Raw genomic sequence first — 9007 nt, 5'->3', positions numbered from 1 at the left:
CCGTTCATAGCCCATTGTGGAGAAAATGCTTTTCCAAAGCTGGGCATGTGTGAAAATGATGAACAACTGACGTTGTTGTTTTCCCATTAGTATATGCTGGTTTTCTAAAGGCTGGGCATGGTAACACATTCCCATAATCTCAGTACTCAGGAGCCTTTGGAAAGAGGACCACGGTTACAGATCATCCTGGGTCACATAGCAAGACTTTGTCTCAATAAATAAATAAAAAGCCTTTTATTATCTTACGAATAGTTCGGTTTGCATTTGGTGATAACATGTACTTGATTATGAAATATAAAGTTTCAAAAATATCATATTTCTGTTATTATAATCCTCTCTCCTTTAAAAAATAAAAACAGGGGCTTAGGGATAGCACAGTGATTAAGTATACTGACTGCTCTTCCAGAGGACCCGGGTTTGATTCCCAGCATCCAAGTCATGGCTCACCCTTGACTGCAACTCTTGGTCCAGATAATCTGGTGCCCTCTTCTGGCCCCCACAGCACTAGGGGCAGGCATGGTGCCCAGACATACATGTAGCCAAGACACCTGCCTACCCAAGCATACCCATTCCAAGGGCTCATCACATCTATATAGCCTTTTTCAGGACAGAGAATATAAAAGGACACTGGCCAGCAGTGAGTAAGGAACCCTGGCTCCTTGTCCAGCTCAGAGGATGCCTGTAGATATCACCCAGGGCACTTAGGGATTATGCTGAAGATGGGCTTGTTTTTCACATCACAAAGGGTCTGTGGTCCCTTTGTGAAGTACTGCTCTGTGGAGTCAGTAGTCAGACAGGCCTCTGCTGAATCCCTGAAGGACTGCTTTTTCTGTAGCTCTTCAGTCTTTTTATTCTTTAGGCTATTTCAAGTTCAAGGGGGTGGCTTGCAGTCTCTCAAAGTCTCTCCTGTTATATCCACAGAAGCACTACAATGGTAGCCCCAATAACTGCAGGCCCTGTAAAAGTCAGGGGAATGTTATCTCTTGCCTGCAGGTGCAAAGCTAACTGGCTATGACTGACATACCCGTTCCCTTCCTCGGTGCCCTCCTGGGCCTCCTACTTTCTAGGTAGGAACCACATGTGTAATTCAGAAAAGCATTCGCATGAAGAAATATCAACCAGGCCAGCAGTCTAAAGAGAGAGCCACCTCTACCACTTGGTAACCAAAGTGTCTCTCCTCCACAGAACAGAAACTCGGGGACAGCCCTCGGGTTTGCTCTCCCTAACAGGACTAGATGTCCTTGGCCTGTATGCAGCCTTGCACAATGCTTAGGGTGACTGGATCTGGATGTAGGTGCTTCCCACTCCTGGGACCCCCTCCTTCCTCAGAGTGGGAACCTTTTTAATATCTCTCTAGGCTAATCTCTCCAGTAGCCGTGCTCTGGAGAACAAACTGGGCAGTGGGAAGGACAGAAATGGTTCCAAAGATCTGCTTCCAACAGGTGACTTTGATGAACGGAGGAAACAGAAAAATAATTTAGGAGGAACTCCCAGCCCTGAAGGGAAACCAAGAGAAGAGGAGACAAGGTGTGTCCCTCTCTGTCCTTGCACAGATTGCAATCTGTCTCAGCTATAGGGTTTGACTGCAACTCAGATTTCTCACATGGAAACTTACTAAAGCCCATTTGGCACCAGGGTGGCATCCCTTTGGGAGCAGACTGAAGAGGCCAGAAATTGACCCAAGTCTGAGCCAGGAGGTGGGGCAGCTATTCCCCTTCTTTCATCCATGAAGTTTGCCCTTCCCCCTGGCACTTTCCCCACCCAGGGAGTGCCTCCTCACTCAGGTGCATAAGCATCCTGGGAAGAGGTCAAAAGAGCCAAGACTCCTGGGTTCCAGGAAGTGAAGAACCGGCCTGATGGGAAACAAGCAGGGAGGGAAGGAGAGACAGCAGAGAGCGTCCAGTCTTAGCAAAGCACCAGGTCTTCAGACTCTGGACTGCAGTGTGTGCGCTAGACTCCTGAGAAATGCACACACGGCTGAGAGAGGGGCATAGCCTGCCCTGAAGGAGGGTCAAGCACAGGAGTCAGCCCTCTAATTTGTGGCCTAAGAAGAGGCAGGGGTGACAAGTTAAGTGGAAGAAAGTGCCCTGTGGCTGAAGCTGTAAGGATAGCCCTCACAGGGAGCTGACCTCGGATGAACTGCAGAAGGAAGAAGGGGAGGCAGAGTGTCCCGGGGCCTGAAAGACAAAGAAAGGGCATAGAAGCACATGAAGCCTCCTCCAAACACTGCGAATCATTCCCTACATGCTCCCCACCAGAACAAGGACAATCTTCTCGCCCTTCATCCCTTCTTCAGGTAGTCTCTGAGGAGCAGGCACATACCTCAGCTTGGTAGTAATATGAAAACTGTCTTTATCACCGTTCACAAAAATGACAGTACTGGCAATGAATAGCACTTACTGAATGCTTCCTGTGTGCCAGATGCCATGCCAAGGGCTTTATAAGCATTAGTCTCATGCAAGCTTACTCTGCTTCTCAATGCAGGCTCTATTATTAGGTACAACCACTTCTACTACACTACTACCTCCTCCTCCTTCCTCCACTACCACCACCACTACCAGTAGTACTATAACTACTGTTACTTCCTGACCCTGTTATAGCAGCACTATTATTAATTAGTTTAATTAATTGTCTTAGTTTCTATTGATGTACTAAGATACCATGACCAAAAGCAACTATGGGAGGAAAGATCTTATTTCCACTTACAACTCCCAGATCACACTCCAGCACTGAGGGAGGTCAGGGCAGGAACTCAGGTCTAGAACCTGGAAATAGGAACCAAAGCATCAGTCCTGGAGGGATGCTGCTTGCTGGCTTGCTCTTCTTAGCTCGCTCAGCCTGCTTTCTTAGACAACTCAGGACCAGCAGCCAAGGGGTCCTGCTAGGACACAGCAATCATTAACCACAAATGTGCCCTACTGACTTGCCTACTGGTCAGTCTGATGGAAGCATTTCCTCAATTGTTGTTCCTCTTCTGAGATGATTCTAGTCTGTATTAAATTAACAACAACAAAAGTATTAGATACCATTACTAGGAACTACCAATCATTGACCCTGTTTTGGAAATGAGGGATTTAAATCCTGCAGATATAAATTACTTACCCATAGAGACGTGTGATTGGTGGAGACTAGATTTAGATTTAGACCCAAACCCTGGCTCCAAAGTTCCTGTAGATTAGCCAGTCTGTACAGTATGTGACAGTGCCTATGTATTTCTGTTGTCTATCTGTTGGTCTGTTTTTAAGATGGGGGCTCATGGATTCCCAGCTGGCCTCAAACTCCCTATGTAGTTAAGAATGACCTTGAACTTCTGATGCTCCTGCAGCTGCAGCTGCACCTGCCTGCTAGGACTACAGGTGTGACAGTCATGACCAACCTATTGTGGTACTCAGAATGGAACCAAGGGCCTTATGGTGCTAGGTGAGCTTTATTCCCAGCCGCCATTTTTAAAGTCTTTTTACGTCAACTTACACAGAAACTATCTCTTTCCTTCTTCTCTACCTCCCTGCCCTCTCCCTCCATTTAGACAGGTCTCTATATTTAGCCCAGGTCAACCATGGACTCTTCTTCCTCCTGCCTCAGCCTCCCAAGGACTAGGATTACAAACAAGCAAATGCCGTCATGCCTGGTTTGGATGCCATGTTTCTAGGAGACAGATTTATTCATCAACTCCTCTGTGTTCTTCTTGAACTTAGGAAGCCTACTTCAAGTTTGATCTCTCTGACATCTTCCCTAACCTTTGAGTTCTCACAGAGCATCCTTCCTCCTGACTCCCCACTGCATTTCCAAAGCCACTAACTGATACTTTATCATCAAATGACTCGGGCCACATGTCATTCAAATGGAAGCATCTGGTCCCTCTACCCAGTCTGCACGTAACCCTGGAGAGGGGCATACCTTGCTTCTTGAGGCAAGACAACATGGTGAACTGGGAAGAGACTCCCATTGCAGGTCCCTCACGTTGGCACTGAGGTGGTCGGCAGCATGCCCTCTGGCAGCCTGCTCTGGACTTCAAGGCCTTTGTGACACTCAGCCCTCTTGGTGATGCCCCTCTGTATCCACCCTCCTTCCTCACCCCATGGTGACGTTCTTCATCTTTTTGCCTGGCAAGAGAAAGCTGGCAGCTCCCCACACCTCTCCTGATGCAATTGTGCAGCTCTCTGCATCCAGAGAGGCTACTACAGCCTGTTCCCAGAGAACTCCTGGCTGCCTGCCAGAGAGGTGGCTTCCCTGATGTGCTACTCCAGAAGGTCACTGTGCTAAGCAAAGGGACAACCAAGCACCAGCTCAAGGCAGTACTTACTGTCCTGACACCCTTAGAGAGCTCTCCATTAACTGTCACCTCCAAGAAGGAATCAATCCACTCTGTAATCATTCTCTTGAGGGGTCTGGGGTGTGATTGATGGGCCTAGTTGTTTTACTATTAGCCAGTGGAAGTTAAGTAAGTCAAATCAATAAACTTTATAGGTCTCCCCAGATTGCGCCAGAGGTGAGACCCAGTTGCATTCACCTCAATAGATTTAGACCTCTGCCTAAGTAAAAAGTGGGAGTCACCTGGGGAAACAGTTTGATTTCTCTTTGAGAGACTTTTGGTGCCCTTGAGCCTGTCATGACTTAAATCAATAACTTTAACGGCTTCCAAGAAATCCGTTGCTGTTGGAAGTGTTTCCATGCTGCTGCCTGTTATCTCGGGCACGTGATGACTTTAGACATCTGACTGAATTGGCAAAAGGGTGATGACCCAAACCCTTGCCTGGGCCATCTTCTGGGTACCCCGCCCACCAGCCTAGGCCTTTGTCCCTGCCAGTTTGTCCTAGATTTCTCTGAGCCTGTCATCCCCCACTCTGCTCTGTATCCCTGCCTCCCAGGGCCCCAGCTAACCAGACTGGCTAATGAGTCCTCTTCCCGTCATCGTGAGAGCCACTGTGGTACACCTGCATCTCCAAGACCATTTAGGAAGCTGATTCAAGGTGAAGCAGCAATGGTCGAGGTCACAACTGATCAAGTCAGTGGTAAGACATTGATGAGGTCAGTGGTAAGAATTCTGAGCCTCGAGGGAAGGAATTCCAACAGGGAGTCACCATCCTGCACCATCCTGCCCAGCCAGGGCTGGCTACATGAGGAATAAGCCTTTCCCTGGCTACCTGGCTTAGGGGCCCATTCTCATCCACTTCCTCCCATTCCTGTTCGGGCTACCCTGTCTCTGTGTGCCAGCTAGACTCATGTCAACTTGGCACAAGCTATAGTCATCTAACAAGAGGGGACCTCGATTGAGAAAATACCTCCATAAGATCAAGCTGTGGGCAAACCTGTAGAGTATATTTTTAATTAATGATTGGTGGGGGAGAGACCAGTCCTGGGCTAGTGGTCCTGGGCTCTATAAGTAAACAGCACAAGCAAGCCACGAGGAGCAAGCCAGTAAACAGCATCCCTCTATGGCTTCTGCATCAACTCCTGCTTCCTGGTTCCTGCCCTGTTTGAGTTCCTGCTCTGCCTTCCTTAAATGATTAAGAGGGTGAGATGGGATAAACCTTTTCCTCCCCAAGCTGCTTGGGTCACAGTGTTTCATCAGAGTGTCAGAAACCACAAGGCCCTCCATCTCCTTATCCCATAAAGTGTACCCAGTATGGAACCAGCAGTAGAAAGTTCTGCCAAGGGCCAGGAACCAACAGAAGAGCAAAGCCAGCTCCATCCTTCTACCCAGTGCCAGGCCTTTGTACCCATGGAAACCTCAGTGCCCATGTAGGCAGGGTATTTTAAAGGCCTTTAGAGGTTTTCATTCTCAAGTGAGCATAGGCTTCAACCGCTCCTTGACCATAAGCACACACTTGTAAAACCAAGACTTCCGGGGTCACTGCAAGGTCCCAAGGACTCACAAACCAGGCCATTAGGTAGTCATGGTTGGCTTCTCAAACCATCTCTACAGCAGATAAGGTTTTAAATGAAGTGGTGGGGGCCCTTTGCCATCATGATGCCCACACCAGTGATCCAGGAGCTCCCGCTACTGGGGTTCCCGCCTGAGAGACTGTGGTAGGCTGGGGATAGGGTACACCAGAGACACTGCACACCAAGGATCATTCACTTCCCTTCCTCTTCATGATGACTGTCAACAGCTATCGTGCAGTGAGCCACCGGAACAACAATGGCCAGGAGAGGACACAGACAGAGATGTTTTCTTCTACTGAACTCCATATATATGTGTATATATGTAATATACCCATGCCAGTAAGAACAAACTAGTGTTAAAACACAAAACCCAAAAGTAATAGACTCATATGTTTTAATTACATCAATACTGTTGAAAATTGGATCCCACATACCTATTGCAATCAGCATACCTTTGCCAAGGCAGTAATGATTACAATTTCTATGTTTTTATGTATTTATTTTTATTTAATATACATTGGTGCTTTGCCTGCATATGTGTGAGGGTGTAGGATCCCTTGGAAATGAAGTTACAGACAGTTGTGAGCTGCCATGTGGATGCTGGGAATTGAACCCTGGTCCTTGGAAGGGTAGCCAGTGCTCCTAACCACTGAGCCATCTCTCCGACCCCTCCGATTTCTATTTTTGAGGCTTAAAGCAAATGTGTAAATGACTTTGTCAAAACTGATCTTAGCATATGGATGCTCAGCCAGCAGTTTAATGGACCTAGCTGTACTATTCACTCAGGTATCTCCACAGTCAAAACTTCTGGCTAATGAAGCCTCACTCGAAAATCACCGTAAGTTTCTATTGTCATTGGTAAATTTCTGATATCCTCCCTCGGTCACAGTCAGAGAAAATGGCTGTGGTAGTAAAACTGGCATTATTGGGCATGCTGACTTCTATTTAAATTTGTTGTTGTTGTTGTTATTGTTTAAGATGATTTATTTTATTTATGTTTTGTGTTTGCTTGCAAACGTATGAGCACCACACGAGTGCAGGATTCCACAGAGGCCATATCGTCTGGAAATGGAGTTGCAGGTGACCGTTAGGTACCATGTGGGCTCTAGGAACCAAACTCTGTCCCCTGCAAAAGGGTAAGTGCGGCTGAGCTAGTTCTCCAGAACCCTTGGCTTGTTTGTTTGTTTGTTTGTTTGTTGTTGTTCTGTTTAAGACAAGATCTCAAGGAAACTGACTTGGAATTCAGCATACAGCCAAGGCTGGCCTTGAACTCTTTATTCTCCTGCCTCCTGAGTACTGGTATTACAGATATGTACCACCAAACCAGACAGGGCATGCTGATCTGAGCAGGCATCCAGTTCCTGCTGGATACAAAGCATTTCACACAGCACTTTTGAGTCCTGGCAATGGCCATGTGGAAGAACAGAACTGAGGGGAACCGGGAACCTGCTTCTCCCTGTACGTGTGAGCAGCAGCGTTGTTAATTTGGAAGCTGCTGTTTAAATGCGGGAATTGTGGTTCCCCGGGGCTTGGAACTGAGGGATCCATTTCATTAGCTTCTAACTCTGGAAACAAATGCTGTGGTGAAACCCTTGAATCGTGGGTTAATTCTCCAAATTAACCTCTGTGCAGAAAACACTGTTAGTTCACACCATTATTTAAATGGATCCACTCAGAATGTATAGACGCACATGTGTATGTGTGTACCGTTAAGTCTCCGCAGTAGTTCGGGCAATTACTTCTACTTAGACCAACGACAGATGTTTTTCTTTCTTTTTTTTTTTTTTTCTCCAAGAAGGCATATTTTGATTAGAATTGCTAACACATGGTGATAATAAAAAGCATATTGAGCCAGGCATGGTGGTACAGACCCATAATCCCAGCGTTTAGAAGCTAAACTAGAAGGATCGTGAGTTCAAAGCCAGCCTCTTCTACTTAGTGAGACTGGGGGCCCAGGAGGGGAGGGAGAGGAGGGGGGGGAGGGCAAGGGGGGGAGGGAGTACTGAACTTAGGTTCAGTATGGTTTTAAAATTTGGTATAGACAATTCAGCCCTCGCTGCCTGTGCACATGGATCCAAGAGTTCACCCAACCCTTGCACCATGGTGCCTCAGAGAGAAAGGTGACAGATGCTGTAATGCTCGCTGGTGAGCTACCATGGGAATCTAGCCTCCAGAGGACTACAGAAAGAAGCTGGGAGTGGCAGTGCATGACTGTAACCTGAGCATCCAGAGGCTGATGCCACCCTGCACTACACAGTGAAATGCTGTCTCATATACCCCGTAATTATTTAAAAATAAAAGACCCTTTGAGAAGGCACTTCGTGGTCACTCACAAAGTAAAGACCTACGTCCAGACTGCAGGCCTATTTGCTTTCACTCCTAAACAAAATTGAAAGAAAACCCTTCAAACTGCATGTGTGAACTCACACCTATGACCCCAGCCCTGGGAAGATAAAAACTGGAAGCTCGTCCCATCATGGTCATCCTCGGCTACACAGTAAGTTGGAGGTCAGCCTGGGCTTCATGAGAAGGTCTCAAAAAGAAAAAGAAAAGGGTGGAGGGTGGTGATGAGAGCCATTCACTATCTTCCTGCAGGGTGTGAGCTTCCACTCTCCTGCAGTCTCCACCACTCCCTATTCTATCACACCTCATCTAATATGACCGCCAAAGCTATCTGCTTGGCTCACACAGGTACCTGAGCTTTTTAGCCTGTCTCGTGACTGTTTCCCAACCTGCCTGAGAGCAACTGCAAGTTTCCAGTCCTTTCCCGTTTGAGTGCTTGCTTTCTTCAGCATTTCCTGGCCCCTCAGCCCACTTCAGAAGTCGTTTCAGTTCTTGTTCAGACGGAGTTTTTTTCCCTTTCCATCTTACGGTTTCACCACTGCCACTGAGGTCCCTCTGAGCCGGAGTCAGGCAACCTCACCTCTTTGAAGTAGTGCTTTGGTCTCTGCATCTTCTGTGACCCTCAGAGAGGTCAAGAGGTCAGTGAGGGGTGAGTGGCATGTGTTCTTCTCTGGGGGCTCAGGGGCACAGGGGAGGGTCCACTCTCCTGGCAGCTGGAAAAACAGGGAGAGATCTCTCCCAAGCTCTGTATACACATGCTGCTTCAGACACACAACAG

Source organism: Mus caroli, unplaced genomic scaffold, assembly GCF_978045245.1.
Source record: "Mus caroli unplaced genomic scaffold, Mus_caroli_1 scaffold_14, whole genome shotgun sequence".
Lineage (NCBI taxonomy): Eukaryota > Metazoa > Chordata > Mammalia > Rodentia > Muridae > Mus > Mus caroli.
The sequence above is the reverse complement of the archived record's forward strand: the minus strand, read 5'-3'. Positions refer to the sequence as shown.